The sequence below is a fragment of the Triticum aestivum genome, chromosome 3A (assembly GCF_018294505.1).
Source record: "Triticum aestivum cultivar Chinese Spring chromosome 3A, IWGSC CS RefSeq v2.1, whole genome shotgun sequence".
NCBI lineage: Eukaryota > Viridiplantae > Streptophyta > Magnoliopsida > Poales > Poaceae > Triticum > Triticum aestivum.
Genome location: NC_057800.1, coordinates 654515681 through 654526837, shown reverse-complemented (window position 1 = coordinate 654526837; position 11157 = coordinate 654515681). Strand labels below are relative to the sequence as shown.

The window sequence follows — 11157 nt, the reverse complement described above, 5'->3', positions numbered from 1 at the left end:
GGATCACTCTTGTACCCCTTGACTGACTCATGGCAAGGCACACTTCAGGTGCGGTACACAGCATAGCATACTGAAGAGCCTACGTCTTAAGCATAGGGGACGACCTTCGTCCTTTCTCTCTATTCTGCCGTGGTCGAGCTTTAAGTCTTAACTTCGTACCTTACAACTCAGGCAAGAACTCCTTCTTTGACTGGTCCATCTTGAACACCTTCAAGATCATGTCAAGGTATGTGCTCATTTGAAAGTATTATTAAGCATTTTGATCTATCCTTATAGATCTTGATGCTCAATGTTCAAGTAGCTTAATCCAGGCTTTCCATTGAAAAACACTTTCAAAATAACCCTATATGCTTTCCAGAAATTCTACGTCATTTCTGATCAACAATATGTCAACAACATATACTCATCAGAAATTCTATAGTGCTCCCACTCACTTCTTTGGAAATACAAGTTTCTCATAAACTTTGTACAAACCCAAAATTTTTGATCATCATCAAAGCATACATTCCAACTCCGAGATGCTCACTCCAGTCCTTAGAAGGATTGCTGGAGCTTTGCATACTTATTAGCATCTTTCGGGATTGACAAAACCTTCCGGTTGTATCACATACAACCTTTCCTCATTAAAATCGTCGAGGAAACAATGTTTTGACATCCTATCTGCAAGATTTCATAAATAATGCAGTAATCGCTAATATAATTCCAACAGACTCTTAGCATCGCTACGAGTGAGAAAATCTCATCGTAGTCAACTCCTTGAACTTGTCGGAAAACATCTTAACGACAAGTCGAGCTTTCTTAATGGTGACATTTACCATCATTGTCCGTCTTCCTTTTGAAATCCATCTGTACTCATTAGCCTTACGACCATCGAGCCGTTCTGCCAAAGTCTACACTTTGTTTTCATACATGGATCCTCTCTCGGATTTTATGGCCTCAAGCCATTTATCGGAATCCGGGCCCACCATCGCTTCTCCATAGCTCGTAGGTTCATTGTTGTCTAGCAACATGACCTTCAAGACAGGATTACGTACCACTCTGAAGTAGTACGCATCCTTGTCATCCTACGAGGTTTGGGAGTGACTTGATCCGAAGTTTCATGATCAATATCATAAGCTTCCACTTCAATTGGTGTAGGTGCCACAGGAACAACTCCCTGTGCCCTGTCACACACTAGTTGAAGAGACGGTTCAATAACCTCATCAAGTCTCCACCATCCTCCCACTCAATTCTTTCGAGAGAAACTTTTCCTCGAGAAAGGACCCGATTCTAGAAACAATCCATATTGCTTTCGGATCTGAATTAGGAGGTATACCCAACTGTTTTGGGTTTCCTATGAAGATGCATTTTATCCGCTTTGGGTTCGAGCTTATCAACCTGAAACTTTTTCATATAAGCGTCGCAGCCCCAAACTTTTAAGAAACGACAACTTAGGTTTCTCTAAACCATAATTCATACGGTGTCATCTCATCGGAATTACGTGGTGCCCTATTTAAAGTGAATGTGGTTGTCTCTAATGCCTAACCCATGAACGATAGTGGTAATTCGATAAGAGACATCATGGTACGCACCATATCCAATAGGGTGCAACTATGATGTTCGGACACACCATCACATTATGGTGTTCCAGGCGGTATTAATTGCGAAACAATTTCCACAATGTCTTAATTGTGTGCCAAAACTCGTAACTCAGATATTCATCTCTATGATCATATCATAGACATTTTATCCTCTTGTCACAATGATCTGCTACTTCACTCTGAAATTACTTGAACCATTCAATAATTCAGACTTGTGTTTCATCAAGTAAATATACTCAACATTTACTCGAATCATCTGTGAAGTAAGAACATAATGATATTCACTGCATGCCTCAGCACTCATTCGACTGCACACATCAAAATGTGTTACTTCCAACAAGTTGCTATCTTGTTCCATCTTACTGAAAATGAGGCTTTTCAGTCATCTTGCCCATGTGGTATGATTTGCATATCTCAAGTGATTCAAAATCAAGTGAGTCCGAACGATCCATTTGCATGGAGTTTCTTCATGCATATACACCAATAGACATGGTTCGCATGTCTCAAACTTTTCAAAAACGAGTGAGTCCAAAGATCCATCAACATGGAGCTTCTTCATGCGTTTTATACCATTATGACTTACATGGCAGTGCCACAAGTAAGTGGTACTATCATTACTATCTTATATCTTTTGGCATGAAAATGTGTATCACTACGACCGAGATTCAATAAACCATTCCTTTAGGTGCAAGACCATTGAAGGTATTATTCAAAAATAGAGTAACCATTATTCTCCTTAAATGAATAACCGTATTGCGATAGACATAATCCAATCATGTCTATGCTCAACGCAAACACCAATCTCGGTGGTAGAGGGAGCGTGCGATGCTTGATCATATCAACCTTGGAAACACTTCCAACATATATCGTCAGCTCACCTTTAGCTAGTCTCCGTTTATTCCGTAGCTTTTATTTCGAGTTACTAACACTTAGCAACCGAACCGGTATCCAATACCCTGGTGCTACTAGGAGTACTAGTAAAGTACACATTAACATAATGTATATCCAATATACTTCTATCGACCTTGCCAGCCTTCTCATCTACCAAGTATCTAGGGTAATGCTGCTCCAGTGGTTGTTCCCCTTATTACAGAAGCACTTAGTCTCGGGTTTGGGTTCAACCTTGGGTTTCTTCACTAGAGCAGCAGCTGAATTGCCGTTTCATGAAGTATCCCTTTGTTCCCTTGCCCTTCTTGAAACTAGTGGTTTCACCAACCATCAACAATTGATGCTCCTTCTTGATTTCTACTTTCGCGGTGTCAAACATCATGAATATTTCAAGGATCATCATATCTATCCCTGATATGTTATAGTTAATCACGAAGCTCTAGCAGCTTGGTGGCAATGACTTTGGGGAAACATCACTATCTCATCTGGAGGATCAACTCCCACTCGATTCAAGTGATTGTTGTGCTCAGACAATCTGAGCACAAGCTCAACGATTGAGCTTTTCTCCCTTAGTTTGCAGGCTAAGAAAATCGTCGGAGGTCTTATACCTCTTGACGTGGGCACGAGCCTGAAATCCCAATTTCAGCCCTCGAAACATCTCATATGTTCCGCGACGTTTCGAAAACGTCTTTGGTGCCTCTACTTAAACCATTTAATTGAACTATCACGTAGTTATCAAAACGTGTATGTCCGATGTTCGCAACATCGACAAACGACGTTGGGGTTCAGCACACTGAGCGGTGCATTAAGGACATAAGCTTTCTACTGATCGCATAATCGCTACTATCAACTTTCAACTATATTTTCTCTAGGAACATATCTAAACAGTGGAACTAAAGCGCGAGCTTACGACATAATTTGCAAAAGGTCTTTTGACTATGTTCAGGATAATTAAGTTCATCTTATGAACTCCCACTTAGATAGACATCCCTCTGGTCATCTAAGTGATCACATGATCCGAGTCAACTAGGCCGTGTCCGATCATCACGTGAGACGGACTAGTCATCATCGGTGAACATCTTCATGTTGATCGTATCTACCATACGACTCATGCTCGACCTTTCGGTCTCCGTGTTCCGAGGCCATGTCTGCACATGCTAGGCTCGTCAAGTTAACCCTAAGTGTTTTCGCTGTGTAAAACTGTCTTACACCCGTTGTATGTGAACGTAAGAATCCATCACACCCGATCATCACGTGGTGCTTAGAAGCGACGAACTGTAGCAACGGTGCACAGTTAGGGGAGAACACTTCTTGAAATTTTGTAAGGGATCATCTTATTTACTACCGTCGTCCTAAGCAAACAAGATGCATAAACATGATAAACATCACATGCAATCAAATAGTGACATGATATGGCCAATATCATTTTGCTCCTTTTGATCTTCATCTTCGGGGCTCCATGATCATCATCGTCACCGGCACGACACCATGATCTCCATCATCATGATCTCCATCATCGTGTCTTCATGAAGTTGTCACGCCAACGACTACTTCTACTTCTATGACTAACGCGTTTAGCAATAAAGTAAAGTAGTTTACATGGCGTTCTTCAATGACACGCAGGTCATACAATAAATAAAGACAACTCCTATGGCTCCTGCCGGTTGTCATACTCATCGACATGCAAGTCGTGAATCCTATTACAAGAACATGATCAATCTCATACATCACATATCATTCATCACATTCTTCTTGGCCATATCACATCACATAGCATACCCTGCAAAAACAAGTTAGACGTCCTCTAATTGTTGTTGCATGTTTTACGTGGCTGCTATGGGTTTCTAGCAAGAACGTTTCTTACCTACGCAAGACCACAACGTGATATGCCAATTGCTATTTACCCTTCATAAGGACCCTTTTCATCGAATCCGTTCCGACTAAAGTGGGAGAGACTGGCACCCGCTAGCCACCTTATGCACCAAGTGCATGTCAATCGGTGGAACCTGTCTCACGTAAGAGTACGTGTAAGGTCGGTCCGGGCCGCTTCATCCCACAATACCGTCGAAACAAGATTGGACTAGTAACGGTAAGCATATTGAACAACATCAACGCCCACAACTACTTTGTGTTCTACTCGTGCAAAGAATCTACGCAATAGACCTAGCTCATGATGCCACTGTTGGGGAACGTAGCAGAAATTCAAAATTTTCCTACGTGTCACCAAGATCTATCTATGGAGAGACCAGCAACGAGTAGAAAGAGAGTGCATCTACATACCCTTGTAGATCGCTAAGCGGAAGCGTTCAAGTGAACGGGGTTGATGGAGTCGTACTCGTCGTGATTCAAATCACCGATGATCTAGTGCCGAACGGACGGCACCTCCGCGTTCAACACACGTACAGCCCGGTGACGTCTCCCACGCCTTGATCCAGCAAGGAGAGAGGGAGAGGTTGAGGAAGACTCCATCCAACAGCAGCACAACGGCGTGGTGGTGGTGGAGGAGCGTGGCAATCCAGCAGGGCTTCGCCAAGCACCATGGGAGAGGAGGAGTAGGGAGAGAGGTAGGGCTGTGCCAGAACTTCGTGTATAGCTCCCATGCGCCTCCCCACTATATATAGGGGTGGAGGGGCTGGTTTCTTGCCCTCCAAGTCCATTGGGGCGTTGGCCAAGGTGGGAGGAAAGAAATCTCATTATTTCCTTCCCCACCGATTGTTATCCCCCCTTTTTAGGGATCTTGATCTTATCCCTTCGGGATATGATCTTATTCCTTCTAAGGGGGGATCTTGGTGCGCCTTGACCAGGGGTGTGGGGCCTTGCCCCCACTACCCACGTCCATGTGGGTCCCCCCATGCAGGTGGGCCCCACTCCGGAACCTTCTAGAACCTTCCCGGTACAATACCGAAAAATCCCGAACATTTTCCGGTGGCCAAAATAGGACTTCCCATATATAAATCTTTACCTCCGGACCATTCCGGAACTCCTCGTGACGTCCGGGATCTCATCCGGGACTCCGAACAACATTCGGTAACCACATACAAACTTCCTTTATAACCCTAGCGTCATCGAACCTTAAGTGTGTAGACCCTACGGGTTCGGGAGACATGTAGACATGACCGAGACGTTCTCCGGTCAATAACCAACAGCGGGATCTGGATACCCATGATGGCTCCCACATGTTCCACGATGATCTCATCGGATGAACCACGATGTCAAGGACTTAATCAATCCCGTATTCAATTCCCTTTGTCTATCGGTATGTTACTTGCCCGAGATTCGATCGTCGGTATCCAATACCTTGTTCAATCTCGTTACCGGCAAGTCACTTTACTCGTTCCGTAACACATCATCCCGTGATCAACTCCTTGGTCACATTGCGCATATGATGATGTCCTACCGAGTGGGCCCAGAGATACCTCTCCGTTTACACGGAGTGACAAATCCCAGTCTCGATCCGCATAAAACAATAGATACTTTCGGAGATACCTGTAGTGCACCTTTATAGTCACCCAGTTACGTTGTGACGTTTGATACACCCAAAGCACTCCTACGGTATCCAGGAGTTACACGCTCTCATGGTCGAAGGAAGAGATACTTGACATTGGCAAAGCTCTAGCAAATGAACTACACGATCTTTTGTGCTAGTCTTAGGATTGGGTCTTGTCCATCACATCATTCTCCTAATGATGTGATCCCGTTATCAACGACATCCAATGTCCATAGCCAGGAAACCATGACTATCTGTTGATCACAACGAGCTAGTCAACTAGAGGCTCACTAGGGACATATTGTGGTCTATGTATTCACACGTGTATTACGATTTCCGGATAATACAGTTATAGCATGAATAAAAGACAATTATCATGAACAAGGAAATATAATAATAATACTTTTATTATTGCCTCTAGGGCATATTTCCAACACTAAGTCTCTGAAATCAGCATTAACGAATGCACTACTTTGCAAGCTTGTACTAGTCACCACACACATCAAAAAAAAAATATGGTAAGCACCTCTGTAAATATGGCATGACATATAACAAAACACATGTATAACTCAGGAGCATATCAAGCACACATTAATCATGGCAAAAATGACAAATAGCTATTTGATGCAGCAGATCTGACAATTATCTCAAATAGCTCCCTTCCAACAGCATTTCGGACATCAAGATGAGCTCAAATGAAAATGATGCAATGAGGTGAAATTATGTACTCTCAAAGACGAACATTTTGATATGCTACACGCCCAAAACAGAGTTACGGATGCAAAGTTACGGCATGATGAAAAACACAAAATAACTAGGGTTTCGGGGGAAAGTCAACCGAATCAGATCTGGATCCGGATCGGCACTGTAGCGGCGCGGACTTCGAGGATGGTCGGGGAGGTCGCCGGACTTGGCATGGAGGAGGCCGGTGGCTTGCCGGTAGCCGGATCCGGCGAGGGGCGGCGGAGGAGGAGAGGACGGGCGGCGAGGAGGCGGGACCGGCCGCGGCGGAGCTCGGCTCCGGCCGGCGAGCTGCACGGCGAAGGCGGCCGGCGCAAGGGCGACGGCGGCGGCGCGGCGAGGCTCCCTCGAGCGCGGGCGACGCTCGGGAGAAAGGAGGCGAGGCCCGGGCGCGGGAGGAGAGGGTCGACCTTGGGCTCGGGCGGGCCGACGGCGATGTGGGCGCGGCTGCCCACGTGGCTGCACGCGGTTGGTCCGGGCGGAGCGGCGGACGTGTCCGGCGCGTCCGGACGTTGTCCGGCGCGCGGAGAGGAAGGGGTCTAGGGTTTCGGGGAAGAAGACCGGTGAATTTCGGAGGGGGTTCTTTATATAGGCATAGAGGGAGCTAGGAGAGTCCAAATGAGGTGCGGTTTTCGGCTACGCGATCGTGATCGAATGCTCTAGATGATGGAGAGGGTTTTGGTGGGTTTTGGGCCAAATTGGAAGGGTGTTGGGCTGCAACACACATGAGGCCTTCTCGGTCCCTCGGTTAACCGTTGGAGCATCAAACAAAGTCCAAGTGGTACGAAACTTGACAGGCGGTCTACCGGTAATAAACCAAGGCTGCTTGGCAAGTCTCGGTCCAATTCGAAAATGTTTAACCCCCACACACGAAAAGAAGGTAGAAAGGACCACCGGAGGAGATAGGAGCGCCGGAATACAAAACAGACAACGAGGAAAATGCTCGGATGCATGAGACGAACACGTATGCAAATGCAATGCACATGATAACATGATATGAGATACATGACAACGACAACAACATACGGAAACAAAAACCCGAACCCGAGAAAATAAAATAACTTAGTGCCGGAAATGGCAAGAGTTAGAGTACATTAAAGGTAAATTACATCCGGGGTGTTACACTTAGCCCGTCCTATTAAAATAGTCAGCATATCAACGACTATGTTGAATAGGATCGGTGACATAGGATCTCCTTGTCTTAACCCTTTGTGTGTCTGAAAATAGTGACATATGTCGTCATTCACTTTAATCCCTACACTCCCTTTTTGCGTAAAGGATTCAATCTGGTTTCTCCAGGCCGGATCAAATCCTTTCATACGCAAAGCTTGTTGAAGGAAAGGCCATTTAACTTTATCGTATGCTTTTTCAAAATTCACTTTAAGAACAACGCCATCTAGTTTTTTTGAGTGAATCTCATGGAGTGTTTCATGCAAGACAACAACCCCTTTAAGGATATTTCTATCAGGCATGAAAGCAGTCTGGGACGGATGAACTACAGAGTGCGCAATCTGTGTAAGTCTGTTCGTCCCGACCTTGGTAAAGATTTTGAAACTAACATTAAGCAGACAAATAGGCATGAACTGCTAAATGCGAACTGCCTCTGTCTTCTTAGGAAGAAGAGTTATCGTTCTAAAATTCAGCTTAAACAACTGAAGCTGCCTCGCAAAAAACTGCTGAAACATTGGCATCAAGTCTCCCTTAATGAAATGCCAACACTTTTTATAAAACTTCACCGGAAACCCATCCGGTCTTGAAGCCTTATTATTTTCCATTTGTGCAATGTCCTCAAACACCTCTTTCTTCGTAAAGGGAGCTGTTAAAATCTCATTCTCGTCAGTCTCAAGTTGAGGAATTCTCTTCAGATTGTAGACACAAAATTCTCTTCCGGAGGTCCAAACAACTGCTTATAATAGTTGGTAATGTAGACTTTCAGATTTTCTTGACCAACTATCGTCCCTTCGTCTTGTTCTAATTAGAAAATTCTCTTTTTACGATGCTTCAGCCGGGAGGGACACCGGAAGGAGGACGAGGGCGACCAAGGGCGCGGCGTTCACCATTGGAAACTACTACTGGTCGGTATCCTACTGATCGATGCAGTGATTGATCTGATGCATGCGGCACGATCGGTGGCCCAATTTGTAGCCGGATTTCTACACCTGCTCCTTAATTTTCCCACTTTCTCTAACACAATCCAATTCATCAGAGCTGTAATAATAAAGCTGGTCCATACTTGACAACACAGCTTGTCTGGGTGGTGTAGTTGGTTATCACGTTAGTCTCACACACTAAAGGTCCCCAGTTCGAACCTGGGCTTAGACAAACTTCTTTTTTGATATTTTCTTCATTCCTCAGGTTTACAGCATTTTGTATTCCTCAAAGATGATCTGCGTTTAATTTGGATCAACATTAATCCACTTAATCACAGTTAATCGGCTATATGCAATTATGCATGGTTCATGTCAAAAAGAAGTCAGACTAAAAAAGACAAAACATTTGCCGCCACTAGTTTCGTTATTTTATCCTCCTGAATGCTCCTGGCATAAAGGGGGACGAAGGAAGGATACAATCCATGTGTAAACGCTATTACTATGTTTGGTAGCAAATTATTAGAAAAACCGAAGTATTGAAAACCACAATATTTTTGTTAGTGGGTACAAGATACCACAGTTTTAACATATCAAAATATATTGAAGTATTGAGATTACTGTGACCTGTTTGGTTGTTGCCGTAAAACATAGTATTGTTGCCCAGCCTAGCCGTTGCGTTCAAACACGCTACCTAGCCGTAAGCAGTGCAAGCGGCTGGCCGGTTGAATACTATTTCTGTTGAGCTTTTGTAGCTAGCTAGCTGGATATCCCTAACCATCAGCCCGCATAACAACCGAACGGGTATCTTGTGTATACAAAAAAGACCGCCCAAGGCACGGCCTCACCTGTGACTCATCTGGTGATGAAGCTACACACAGACGGAGAGGCTTGGCCTTCATTGCGTCACCATTGAGGCGCAACCGAGCTACACGTGGAGGTGGCGACCCACCACGTGGCGTAGTTGGCCAGTCATCCGTCATTGTCGAGGGGCACGAAGAGCTGCGCCAGGACTGGAATCGCGCGGCCACGCTCGGCACATTCACTTGATATTTGGATCGTCTCTATCCTCTGTAAGTCATCCTAGTTGCTCCATCAATGTGGGGGGATTTTTTGAAGCGTAAACACCAAGAAGATGATGAGTTGGCCATCATCGAAGCCGTATACATTCTAACCACGAAATTTAGCAGCATCTGCATACTCTTTCATCATAGAAACGAGCAGGTCAAGTTGAGCAGTGGTCCATGATGCTCGTGTTTTTTTGTCTGCAAATGGAAAACAAAATGCATCAATTTAAGTGTTCGAATCAAAACAAACATCAGGAAAATTGACAAGGATACAACATGAAACCAAAAAATCTCTGACTTATTCCACAAATCAACTTCTGAGAGAACAAATAATAGTGCCATCACCAAACAATTCCCAGTGCTTACAGTTTGAAATTTATGCATAAATAAGGCAAGACAAACCCGCAGCTGAGTTTCTTATTTGCATTAAAAGCCAACTTTGGGAGGAGTTTGAATTCAAGGCTCTAGGCCTGCATCTCCAGTAGTATCTAGTATGTCATTTGTTCATGCATATACAAGTTCATGACTGGACTTATCCAAAGCAATCGTTTAAAAATGGGACTGATCCAGAGCAAATATTCAGCTAACCAGCAACTAGCAAAACCATATTCTATACAAGGTCGGACAGTGAACCTATCTGATTCTAAAGACATGTATACAAGTCCTGGATAAGACTGCTAGCAGACTAGACGAACAGCTCGAGCAGTCTTCAATTAACAAGCGTTGAGATCCAGCTAGCAGACTATACGAACAGCTCGAGCGGAGTTGAATTAACAAGCATAGAGATCCAGCTAGCAGTCTAGACGAACAGTTCGAGCGGAGCTGCACGACATCCATAGTTAGGAAAGGCACAGCCGTGCAGACTGCAGAGGAAGGGGCCGGCGATCACCATGGAGAGGCGGGACGAGCGAAGAGGGAGGGCGAAGGGCAGAGTCTACTCACCTTTGGTCTCTCCATCCTCGTCTCTTTCCTTCCCCATGGCTGCCGAGGGAGATATCTCCAAAGGCGACGGCGGCGGCGTGGGAGCGATGGCTCTGTTTTAGATCGAGCGAAGAAGATAAGGACGTCCCACCCCTTCTTTCCAGCTGCTCTGTTTTAAAAAAAGAGGTCTTGAGCTTTATTTTTTATGCAGAGAAAAAACTACAGTTTAGCAAATACTGCAGTTTGAAAACCACAATTATCAGAGGCAACCAAACAACTCATTGCAAATAAAACTATGATAATCTTAAAAACTACAGTATTCTTAAAATACTTAGAATATACTTTGTTATCAAACAGGGCCTAAACTTTTTCGTTAGTGCGTGCAA

General features: G+C 44.5%; 1 long non-coding RNA gene and 1 other non-coding gene across 2 annotated transcripts; one reads left to right on the top strand and one right to left on the bottom strand.

The window, feature by feature from the left end:
* The first annotated feature begins 8944 nt into the window (after positions 1-8944).
* Positions 8945-9018, top strand: TRNAV-CAC (transfer RNA valine (anticodon CAC)). The gene has a single exon. It is a non-coding gene; the product is annotated as a tRNA-Val (tRNA).
* Positions 9019-9384: 366 nt separating this feature from the next.
* On the bottom strand, positions 9385-10922 carry LOC123058958 (uncharacterized). The gene is made up of 2 exons (XR_006427335.1): positions 10793-10922; positions 9385-10048 (listed from the first exon to the last, which is right to left on the bottom strand). It is a non-coding gene; the product is annotated as an uncharacterized lncRNA (long non-coding RNA).
* Positions 10923-11157: the final 235 nt, after the last annotated feature.